We start from the raw sequence: 12,225 nt of genomic DNA on the forward strand, positions 1-12,225 counted from the left end.
CCACCACTGAAAAAGTCAAAATACTTTAAGTGCATCTGGGTTGTAAAAATGGTTTAGATGTAATCTCAGGAAAAGATTTGTGCATTTAACTTTGAGTTTCAGAGAAATTTGGGGGGTTTAAAATTGATAAAAAGGTGGTATGTGAATACAGATCTTCAAAAGGGTGTATATGCAATATGCAGGAACACCCAGGGGTGGCACGTTCGAACCGCCAGAGCATGTTATTTAGGATGCTGAAACTAAATGAAAAAAACACTTTATGCATCCCAGTTTGTCATCAGGACGTATTTGTGATATTTCAGGAACAGCTAAAGGTTTTATGTTGAAACTTTCATTGCATCTTGGAATGATTTAATTAAATAGGGGTGTCAAAAACAATTATCAGCAATATCTTTGCATTGGTTAAGGACATTATGGTGAAACTTTTAGCGAATGTTTGGGTGAATGCTGAACTAAATGAAAGAACACAATGTGAATGAAAGTTGTCAAAATGGCTTATGAGCATATCAGGAATGGCTGAGGATAGGCCTAAGTGAAGAAAACTTGCAGGGACACTGCTACTGCTTTTACTAAATGAAGAATGCAAAAGGGAGATAAAATGCAAAACTATAGGATTGAAAAAGAAAAATAACAATGAGAAAATGCCCTGAGAATGTATTTTATACCTTAAATGAAATCTTACCTTTAACTAGTTTTTCTTTCTCCAGGGTTTTTTCAAGAAGCGTGCACGCAAATAGCGGGCGTGCATGAGAAGTCTATTATGCCGGCTGAAATAGAACTTTGGTCTCATGTTTACGAGGGTGAACGTGTGCAAAGACGCCAAGGCGATCAAGTTAATTACCGTCACATTAAGGACATGATGGAAATCTTCCAGAAATGCAACAGCGAAAATTTGTCTTTGCCTACATACGTGATTATTTTACCTACCGAGGTTCCTGTTATTCCTGCTGTGGCTTATTCTAGCTTCGCCTCAAAGCTTGTAAGCATTGATTCGGAACTTAAGCAAATCCGTGAGAAGATTTCGTCGTATGATCTTAATTTCCCCCCTCTTAGCAGCCCTGGCGCTCAGTCATTGAATCCCAATCTGACGACCGTTGTTATTTCTAAAGTTCCATCAGAATTAGATAATCCTACCAAGCGTCGCGAAATAATAGACTCTATTCCAGGTCATGAATGCATTCACAGCATTAAGCCCTCTGGCGATAAGCTAGTGGTACGAATTGACAAGATTGCTGCAAGGAACTTTTGCAATGCCGTTCCAACTGTAATGAGAGATTGTGACGTCAAAGTAAAAGAAACGAAATATATTGGAATCATTAAAGGTATACCGACCAATTTTGATGAGGAAATGTTAATTGATTGCAATAATATTACTCATGCGAAGCGAATAGGCAATTCTTTGGCTGTTAGAGTGTTTTTTGAAAACGCTGTTGCTCTCGCTAATGCACTTCGACTTGGTATAAAGATTGGGTATGAGATATATCGAGTTTACGAATACCAACGCCCACCCAAATGCTGTTATAATTACCAATCACCAAATCACTTAAAATCAAATTGTGATAAAGAAAAATGCTGCTCCCGTTGCGCAGGGCAACATGAATCCTCGCCTGATTCTCCGTGCCAGGCTACACCAAAATGTGCGAACTGTCAAGGCAATCATGTGTCATTTTCAATGAAATGCCGAATTCTTCGTGAACTTCTGTCGAAACGATCGTCCTATACTAGAAAATGAGTGCTAAGACTAATTTCACTATATGTTCGTTCAATATTAACGGTACTAAGGATAAAGACGTTTCTTTAGATCAGAAATTAGAAGATTTTGATGTTTTATCCCTCCAAGAGCATCTCCTATCTTTAGTCAGCTTAAACTCCCTACAGAGAAGTAATGAACACTCAGTTTTTTCTAAAAGTGCACGCAAAACCTCTGGCAGACCATCAGGTGGCCTACCATGTTTAATAAAAAAGACGCTGTTTTCACCAACCCCTTTATGCTATCACGAGAGTGATCGTTATATTGCTATTCGTCTTGCCAACCTTGTCCTCATTAATGTTTATCTCCCCTGCAACCAGAAATCCCTCCGAAGTTTAACTAAATTTACAAAATTTTGCGCATTAATAAAAAGTCTTTTGAATGGCATTGAGAGTAATGGACTGGATTGGTTATTAATCGGTGATCTGAACTGTAACGTTAACTCTTCATCAGTGCGGACTGAGCTTCTGTTAGATTCCTTACCGAATAGTTACACAATTTTGAAGAAAGATGCCTCCCATTCCTATATCCATAATAGTGGCTCACTTTCAGACATTGACCATTGTATCGTTTCTTCTGGTCTCATCTGTGGCGAAGTCCATGTTGATCAGGATGAGCGTGATTACGACCATCTCCCCCTATCCCTCACTGTTACCCTTAATGCTACTGCGGAGGAGAACCTTCGTCCCAATTCTAGAAAATGGATTTCTAAAAGAGAATGGAACAAAGCTGACTGGCCTCTTTATTTTTCTACGCTTGTTAGCCTTCTATCAACGATTAAAGTCCCTTTTAATCTGTTGTGTACAAGCATTGGGTCCCCACAAGCCAGAATTCAGCTTAATATTTATTATAGCCACATTGTATCGTGCTTAAAAAGGTCTGAAGAAGTAGCTGTTCCCCTATGTCGCTTTAGAGCAAAAACAAGAAGTTCAATTTGGAAGAATGACCCAGAGCTCAAAACAATAAAAAATCAGGCTAAGTTGTGGCTAAAAATTTGGATAGCTTGCGGCCGCCCCTTAAGGGGTAATGTTTTCGATATTAAACAAAGAACAAAGCTTGATTTTAAACGCTATCTTCGAAAAATTAGGTACAATGGTGCTGAATTTCCTAAGTCTCCAAGCCAGTGGAAAAAAGTGATTAATGTCGCCAAGTTTGATAGATCGCCTACGGCTGACCGAATCCCTAATGTATCATGGATCAATCATTATAGTAACATTTTCGATACAGTGATATATGCGGTTCATTTTCGTTTTGCCAAGCTCTGTTCTAATCTGTTGCCTAACAAAATCATTCAAGGTCATGTACCTCCCGTTAGTGTTGACCGTGTCAAAAGAAGTGTAGAGAGACTTAAATCGAAATCTTGTGATATAGACGGGATCAGTGCTTTTCACCTCAACACCGATTCGGAGGAATTAGTTTATCACTTACAGTTACTTTTTCAGATGTGTTTATGCTCTTCTATAGTCCCTGATTCTTTTTTAGTTGGTAAAATTACGTCAATTTTGAAATGTGGTAAGGACCCAACTAGTTGCGCTTCGTATAGGCCTATTACGGTTGCTTGTACTTTAAGTAAAGTATTTGAATATGTTTTGCTCCCTGATCTCCTGTCTAATGTAGATTATATGTCTAATCAGTTTGGCTTTAAGCCGTATATAGGATGCCAACATGCTCATCGTGCTATAGTTTCGCTAGTACTTGAAGCGCATAAAAATGGTTTTGAGGTTCATTTTTGTGCACTCGATGTTTCAAAAGCTTTTGATTCAATTTGTCATAGCCAACTTTGGTATTCTTTAATCCAACTTGGTGCAAATGTGTCTATTATATCAACTCTTCGTTTTTGGTATGCTAATTCATATGTTCGACTCTCAAGTCAGGTGACACCTACGTTGGTAATATCCCCGTTCTGGTCTTAGGCAAGGAGGAGTCTTATCCCCTTATCTTTTTAATGCTTGTCTTTATTCTGTTTTGCCACGTATTAATCCATCATGTTTTTTAGGCCTAACTAATCTTTCGTACATTGCATATGCAGATGATTTACTTTTCATCAGCCGCACTAAATCTAGCCTAATTAAGTCGACCCAGCTTGTTTCTAAGTCTTTTGAGGAAATCGGCCTCAAACTTAATACTGAAAAATGTGAATATTTAGTTTTTAATGCTAAACATCAAAGTAGTGATCTTGATTGTGGTTATTTTTCAGTTAAGCTCGTTTCTTCGATTCGGTGGCTTGGTATTAGTATTTGTTCATCTTTATCGGCTTTTCGATCCTGTGGGCTAAATGATATAAAAAGTAAACTTAAAAAAGGGTACGCGAAAATTGTCCCGAACCGAGGCAGATTTTCACGAAAGGCTTTATCCAGACTTTATTCTACATATTGCGATCATTCTATGTTGTTTCTTTCCGGTTTGCGCCCGTTGTTTAATAATCAAGATTTGCAGGGCATAAGAGTTATGTATTTTCGTTATTGTAAATATTTATTGTATCTGCCGCGTTCTTATAGAAATCAGAAGATAATCAGAAAGTTTTGTGCCACTGATATTATTTTCGTTTATAAAAAAACTCTATGCTAGATTAGGTGCTGAGGCCTGTCAACGCTTGGGCCCTTACCACCCTTTGATTAGACTGTATTAATTGTATTGTTTGTGTTATTTCGTTTTTCTTTCCTTAATGTTTTTACTCCGCTTAATTTGTCAAAACAAGCGGGTAACAAATAAATTATTAATTATTATTATTATAGGTTGTACTGACACCAGGTGGTATGATCTTGCAGTTATATTAGTAGTAGTAGAAGTGCTGGCTTCAAGTTTGGCTTAAGCTTTCATTTTAATTCTGACTCGTTTTAAGATTTACAGAATTTGCTATTGTTTATAACTCACTAAAACACAATATAAAACCTCCTAGAATATTGAAAAATAGTGTAAGATAGATGTCACTGACTGAAATGTATACCTTAAATTAAAACAGCAAAATATCATCCAAGAATAGGCCAACCTTCCCAAATAAAAATGGTAAAAGGCAAACATAGCCTTTAAATTTGTGCCAAATGATAGTGTTTATGCTAATAAAACGTTAATTAGCTAGAACGTGTCCCTTTCAAAAAAACCTACAATAGTGCAAATTAATCATCATAAGTACCAAAAATAGTTTAAGGATCTATTCATCTCTTATTTCTTAGTATGTTTGTGTTTTTTTTAAATTTAATCCAAAGTAAAGCAGGCACATGGAACCTTGCAGTTATAATCTATATATATAAAAATAAGTTGTCTGTCTGTGTGTCTGTCTGTAAGGTGACGTCATGTTTCTGTGTCGACTGACGTCATGAAGTTAGTTGTGGTCACTTTTGCTATGACGGTGACGTCATTAACGGTATTTAAGACATTTGTTCACGGAAAAATGTTTAATTGTAAAATGACTGAAGAACCTACAATGGCAACAGCCGAGGAAGCTGCTCAAAGAAATTATGCCAAAAAACTTGCTGCTGATAGAGAAAGTAAGAAAAGAAAGCGTTCCGAGGAATCACAAGAACAGCAAGAAAACAGGCGTGCAGCTGATAGAGAAAGTAAGAAAAGAAAGTGTGCCGGGGAATCACAAGAACAGCAAGAAAACAGGCTTGCGGCTAAAGAACGCAAAACCGCGCAGTTAGATGAAAATCCACCTGGACAGCGAGAGTCAAAACATATCAAAACTGAAAATGATAGCGATGATGATTGGGTCTGGGATTTTGACTTGGATAAGGTCATCAATGCCTACCAGATTTAAGTTAAAAAAACAAAGGTTCGTCGATATGTACTTCATAGTGACGCTGAAAAATAAAGAAGAAAAAGAAAACTGAAAAAAAAGAAAAAAGGTAAAAAACTAAAAAAAAACTAAAAAGAAAAAACACTCAAAGAGAAATTACAGACCGGGACACAAATGACGACCGAGACAGAGGGAATATAAGTGACGACCGGGAACCTCAAAAAGAAATTACAGACTGGGACACCCGGACACAAATCACGACCGGGACACAGGGAATATAAATGACGACCGGGACACAGGGACACAACTACAACGGGGACCCCGGGGGCACAGGCGGGATATATAAATGACGACCGGGACACAGGGATTGTTCGAATAGAAATTACAGACCGGGACACCGGGACACAAATGACGACCGGGACACCGGGACACAGGGAATATAAATGACGACCGGGACACTCAAAGAGAAATTACAAACTGGGACACCGGGACACAAATGACAACCGGGACACAGGGAATATAAATGACGACCGGGACACAGGGACACATCATTAGAATAATGAGGTATAGATCTGAATACGGATTGTTTTTCCCATGGACAATTATATGTTGCATGTTCAAGAGTCAGTAAATCGGACAATCTATTTATATGCACAGACAATGGGACAGCGAAGAATGTTGTATTCGCATGTTTTACGTAGTTAAAAAAATATATTTATATCTATCTCTATTCACAGGTGGGACACAGGGACACAACTACAATGGCACGTAACGACTTACGCGCGCGGGGGGCTTGGAGAGGCGCAAAGCGCCCCACCAACTAGGTGTTGGGGTGGCGCGAAGCGCCACCCCAACAGCTAGTTACTTATAAAATATGCTGTTGTACATTAATCAGATAAGATATATTAAAACACTACATCTTGAAACATAAAAAAGTGGTGAGAGTGGGATCAATTTTGAGAAAAGATTAATAATTTTCCAATTTGAATAAACGGAATATGGCTCAAGAAAAGCTCAAGGATACCACAAGTACTTTTTTTTTATGTTCGTATTAAGTTTTGATAGTCCTTTTGTGTTTTTTAAAATTTGATGTCAATATATTTTACAGATTCTATTCTATACTCCTTTATAATGCCTATGAAATTTTCAACTGGATGATCTTATCTAGTCTATGGATATCCAAAATATATCAAGTAACCTACTTTAGTCTACAATCCTCCCTCCTTGTATCTATAATACCATTATTATGTTCATTATTTTTGTGCTTAATTTGAATTTAAAACATTTTTTGCCTCAAAAAGTAAGTGACATACAGTTCAACTTAGGATGTAAAGTGTCATATGTTGAATTTTAAAAATTATTGGGATAGGACCAATATATTAATTAATGGATATTTTCTTTCATGGAAGAATGTAAATAAATATGTTTAAACTAAAATTGTACCGTATCAACATTAGATTTTTTCAAGGTCATTATTTTCGAAAGTCATGGATTATAATAGGCCTAGTATATTGACCGTGACGGGTGTTGTAGTGCCCACTGTTTTGCTACTGCAATCTACTACGGATAAAAAACGAATTAATGCTTTTTATATAGGTCTAAAACATTCAACAAAAAGAAAGTATTCAAACAAAGGCAAAGAGTCTTATTTAAACCGACGATGATAAGAATTAAAGCCATAGGCTATTTTGAATTTAATGTGAGGAAAAACTATTGTCAATGAATAAAGGAAACCCAGGGACTTAAAAAGAGTTATCATATCAAACACAAAGACAATGAATAGTACTAGAGTAATAATACAAAAATCACACTCTAAATTAAATAAAAATTAAAATGAGGCATCAGGTTAAAATTAAACGAATACAGGTACCACAAAAAGAAGTTGGGCAACCACCCCATATCATTTTCTCAAGGATGTATTGCCATAGCATCAAGAAAAAACGGATAGATAAAGACTAACTGTAACCAGGAATAGTGAAACTATATCAATATTTAAATATTTACAGAGTTATTAAATATTAAAGGAATAATAATATAAAATCCCGAAAATCTCATCATATTTAGATTTTTCAATGTATATATATATTCTGTTTTCAGCAAATTACAAATGTTGCTTTTAGAAGACCCAAGGAGGTTAGGTAGCCTCATTTTTATTATAGTTAATTCTGTTCCGTTCAAATACGAATTGATTATTTATTTTTAGTGCTTTTAGGCTTCACATATTCATAAATAGTAGCATCTGTTATTTTAAATTGGATTCAATTTCTCATATTTAATATCCTTTTATTTTCAGCTTCATTCATTCATTAATTTTAATATTTTTTCGTATGAGGATTGACTTATTATATAACCTTATTTCTGCTTGTTTTAAGTTTTGATTTGGCTTTTTATTTTTCATTCAAGTTGTTTTTCAGTAAAACATATTTTTTAACTATTTTAGTTTGTTTTAGTATCCGACGTAGCTTTTTTTAGACTTTACTGAAAAAACAGCTTGCTATTTAAATTTTTGGCAAAAATTCAATTTTCATTACATTTCCGCAAAAATTAGGTCAAAATATTTGATCAGTCAACATTTTTTTTTAGCTTATTAATAACGTTAATGTAATCAACAATCTCAGAAACTGTTATGAACCAGCTTTTATGAAAACCTATTCCTTAAACATTAACTTAGCATATTAAGTTTTTACAGCTCTTTTGCAGTTAATTTCAAAAATAGTTTCCAAATAAGGCTTAAAAAGGTGGTAAGTTTATAACGATAAGGAATAGGTGCAACTTGAAATAAATAGAAACTGCTATGAATTTATACATGAAAAATTAAAGGAACAGAAAACAAAACGACCAGCCAAGAGATTGTTAAGACATAGGGATGTTGTCACTAACAAGTGTCGTGTTATCACCCCCTACTATGGCTGTGGATTGTTAGCTCAATATACATATATTGGTCCATTGGTTTAATATTCATTGAAGTTTAGACAACTTTTGAGTTTGAACTGGTCAGATTTGGTCAATCAGATGCATTTTGGAAATAAACGACGTGTTTTTTTTTTTTTGGGGGGGGGGGGTACCTGTCCTCTGATTACTTGACTGTTTTAGAACCAATTTTATTACAAATCCTATGAGTCCCTCCAAAGCTTATGCTGCAACCTTTTCTATAAGAACCGTATATGCTCCAAGGGCATATCTTACAACCCTTGCCCTGAATGCTGTAGATGGGGGGGGGGGGGGTGGTTGTCATCCTCTAATATATGAATTCTTAACCTTCCAAATACGCTGTACAGATTTATTGAGTAAAAACTTGGATTGGATATATTCTTGGAAATTATAAGCGTGGGGGGCTGCTGCTCTCCAATCTTTTTTAACAATTAAAAAGGGCAAAAGAAATTTCAACTTCTAAAAGATGGAGAGTAGTGATGCCTCTCTGTTTTTAAGGGGCCAGATAGAGTGTTAGAGCTGCTAGTCCATCAAGACGTTATTACGCATACCTGGTTCTAATACAATACAATAGCGCACTTGTTTAGTACACCTACGTAATAGGATTTGTTATTACTTAATAGGGATTGTTTTCTAACAGATGCAGAAGCAACTTACGTAATAGGGATGGTTTACTTTCGTTGTTACGAAATAGATGGTGTTTAATTTGGTTGTTACGTAATAGGGTTTGTGGCGTAACGTTAAAGGGTTTGTTAGAGTCCATTAGTAAAGGAAGGAAGCTTTTTTCAAAACTGTTTTCTTCAAGACTTTTCAAGACATCAAAAGACGTTTTTTAATATGTTTCTCTTCAAGAAATTTCAAGACATCCCATGACGTTTTCTAAGTAATTTTCCTTCAAGCTGTATTCTAAAGATTTCCGTCCGTATTAGGAATTGAAAGGGCATCTTTATCCAATGGAACTGAGCCCAAAAAGCTCGACCAGCAATCTACTCATATTTTCTTAGATTCTACAAAATAACCTTTTCGACCCATGGAAAAATCATTGTCCGCTTACTAGAATAACTAAAGTACTGATTGTGCGTTTCCTATGACTGCAATAATTGAGATACAGAAGGAAAAATCGATTACTAGAAATTGCTTACACTTGGTATGCAACTGAATGTTAAGTAATGCTTCAGTGAGTGTTATCAGATAATATTACTATCAGAGATGAAATAAAATTAAGAGTGGCATAATGGCTAGAATATACTACATGTTAAAAGCTTAAGTTAAATTATCAAAAGCTTATCCTTTTCCTCATTACTACACATAATTTTACAATTGCAATAAGGGCAATCTTGAATGGGATTACCATTGAGCATAGAAAACAAGGTGCTTAAGTTGCGTTTGGCAATAAAAATCAAAAACATATTTACACCATGTAAAGCCAAATAAATGGTCGAAGAGAACCCCTAGTTGCAGTTACAGAGGAAAAGACTTGGGTGTCATAGCTGACTGCCAGTTAAAGTTTCGAGGTGTAACTGAAAGGATTGGAACTAGCGCGAACCGCACTTTAGGGACAATTAAACAAATATTCACGACTAGATTTCCTCAAACAATCACAAAGCATACAAGAGTCTTGTCAGACGAAGAATAGAAACTGAAATGTCAATTGCATTTCGCTCTTACAAAGTGGACAAGGGTATAATGGAGAAAGTACAGAGTAGAAGAACAAAGAAAGTAGCCGGCTACCAACATGTTTCTTACCCAATGAGACTGCAAACTCTGAACTTATGCAGCATGACTTACCGAAAAAAAGCGGAGAATGATTAAAACTTACAAATTGATTCACAACAATCCAATTCATGGTCTCTTCTTCATCGATTTATCACAGCGAACAATCATTCTACAATCAGGTCTACAATCATTCTAAGAAGCTCATCAAGTTCAAGGCTTAGAGGAGGGGACACCATCACTTCCTAACCAGCCGGATTGTAGACCTGTGGAACTCCCTGAGCGATCATACTGTATCCACTAAGACCGTCTATGAATTCAAAGTCTCACTTGAAAAGGAGTAGAGCTATAAGGAACGGACACTGGAATGGGACACCTTGGAGTCCACAACCAGAACATAAAACCTAGTTAATCCAACCGACCTAATATTCAAAACAAATCCTAATAAATCTACAAGGCAATTCTTAAAGAAATGCTTAGCAATAGTACAGGATGGAAAATCTTTCAATTGCTCTAAGTTGCAATTTAGCAATTTTTAATGTGAAATATATTGAAGTTTTATCTCGGATCAAGATATTTATAGGATGAAAACTTTTCCGCATATTTGTTTTATTATTACTAACTCTTTCAGCCGCAAGCCTCGTTTTGCGTTGCTCTGGTGATTTCTCGACTCATGTTTTTTTTACTTCAGCTGCAAGCCTGGTTTCGCGTTGCTCTGGTGACTCCTCGACACGCCTTTTTTTACTTTTACTCTTGTAATCCCTAGTTTTTTAATTTCAATTTGTTTTTCTTTTTTAGTTTTTTTAGTTTTTAGTTATTTAGTTTTCTTTTTTAGCTTTTTTTTAGCTTTTTACCTTTTTTAGATTTTATTCTAGTTTTTTCTTTTTTTGTTATACTTTTCTTCTTTGTTTTTTAGTTTTTTCCCGGAGCTTGCCCCAGCAACATGTGTGCGAGGGGCTAATTTATAACTACGTAAAACTTACGGATATACAACTGGTAATTCCTCTGATATACTGTGGTAATTCCTCCACACGCATTCCTTTTTTACTTTCTGTTTCAGCCACAAGCCAGGTTTCACGTTTCTCTTGAAATACGTCCACACGCTTTGTTTTGGTAATTTATTTGTGAGGCACAAGCCTTACCCCCCCCCCCTAAGACAACATTTATGATTGCCCTTGAGTTATATTGATGGTTATTGCAAATGCTAATCGAATTTGGAATTGCAATCTCTTCAATTGAAAAGGCAGATCCGTTGGAATCATGGGAATGCGAGGAATAAGAACAGCCCCGTCCTCGGAAGGTCCACTCAAGATTGTTGCCTCTAATACGTTTTCCATTGGCGCCTTTTTTCGGCAAGTCGCATGCCATGGCAAAGCTTTGGTGGGTTAATATTTCTTAACAGTAATATTGGTATGCCTATTTTTAGTTTTAGCACGTGTGGTGGAGACCCTGGGAGATCCAGGGAATTTAAAAATTCTGATGGATAGGTAACCGCTCCATTTGATTCCAAAACTGTGTCGACTGGCTTATAAATGACCGACTGGTCTCGAATTTTGGTCAGAATAGTATTGTTGATTTTGTTGACGTCTTTGTTCTTGGCTGCCGGAATTGCTCGTTCACTCAGCCATTTATTATTTTTATAATTGGTTAGAATATTCGGAAATACCTTTTCAACAAAATCATTTTTTGACGTCACTAAATTACAGAATTCAGGTTGCAATTGTATAAGTCCTGATATTGAGTCAACTGGAAACATTCTGTCTCCAATTACCAGCAATTGATCTGAAAATGTTTCCCAGAGAGATAGTTTTGCAATCGGACACCCATATTTATAGTTAATTTTAATATATTTACGTGTGCCCTTTAATAAGAATTTTACACGCAAGCATTAATTTCACCCCCAGGTGCCGATCTTGGAATGATAGGCAATGTTTGCTTAAAACCATCTGCAAGCAATATTAATGTGCTGCCAAAGGGTTTAGAATTTCCTCTCAAGTTTTACAATGATCGCTCAAGAACCTCGAATGATTTCTTGTGAACCATTGTGTACTCGTCCCAAACAATTAGTTTGGATTGCTGCAATACTTTACCTGTC

At 36.0% G+C, this 12,225-nt stretch overlaps 1 protein-coding gene across 1 annotated transcript in view; it reads left to right on the forward strand.

Annotated features, from left to right (window-relative positions):
* Positions 1–12,225, forward strand: part of LOC136024719 (transforming growth factor-beta-induced protein ig-h3-like) — a 70,674-nt gene that overhangs the window by 50,257 nt on the left and 8,192 nt on the right. The gene's annotated exons all lie outside the window — the stretch shown is intronic.

This window comes from Artemia franciscana, chromosome 3 (genome assembly GCF_032884065.1).
Source record: "Artemia franciscana chromosome 3, ASM3288406v1, whole genome shotgun sequence".
Lineage (NCBI taxonomy): Eukaryota > Metazoa > Arthropoda > Branchiopoda > Anostraca > Artemiidae > Artemia > Artemia franciscana.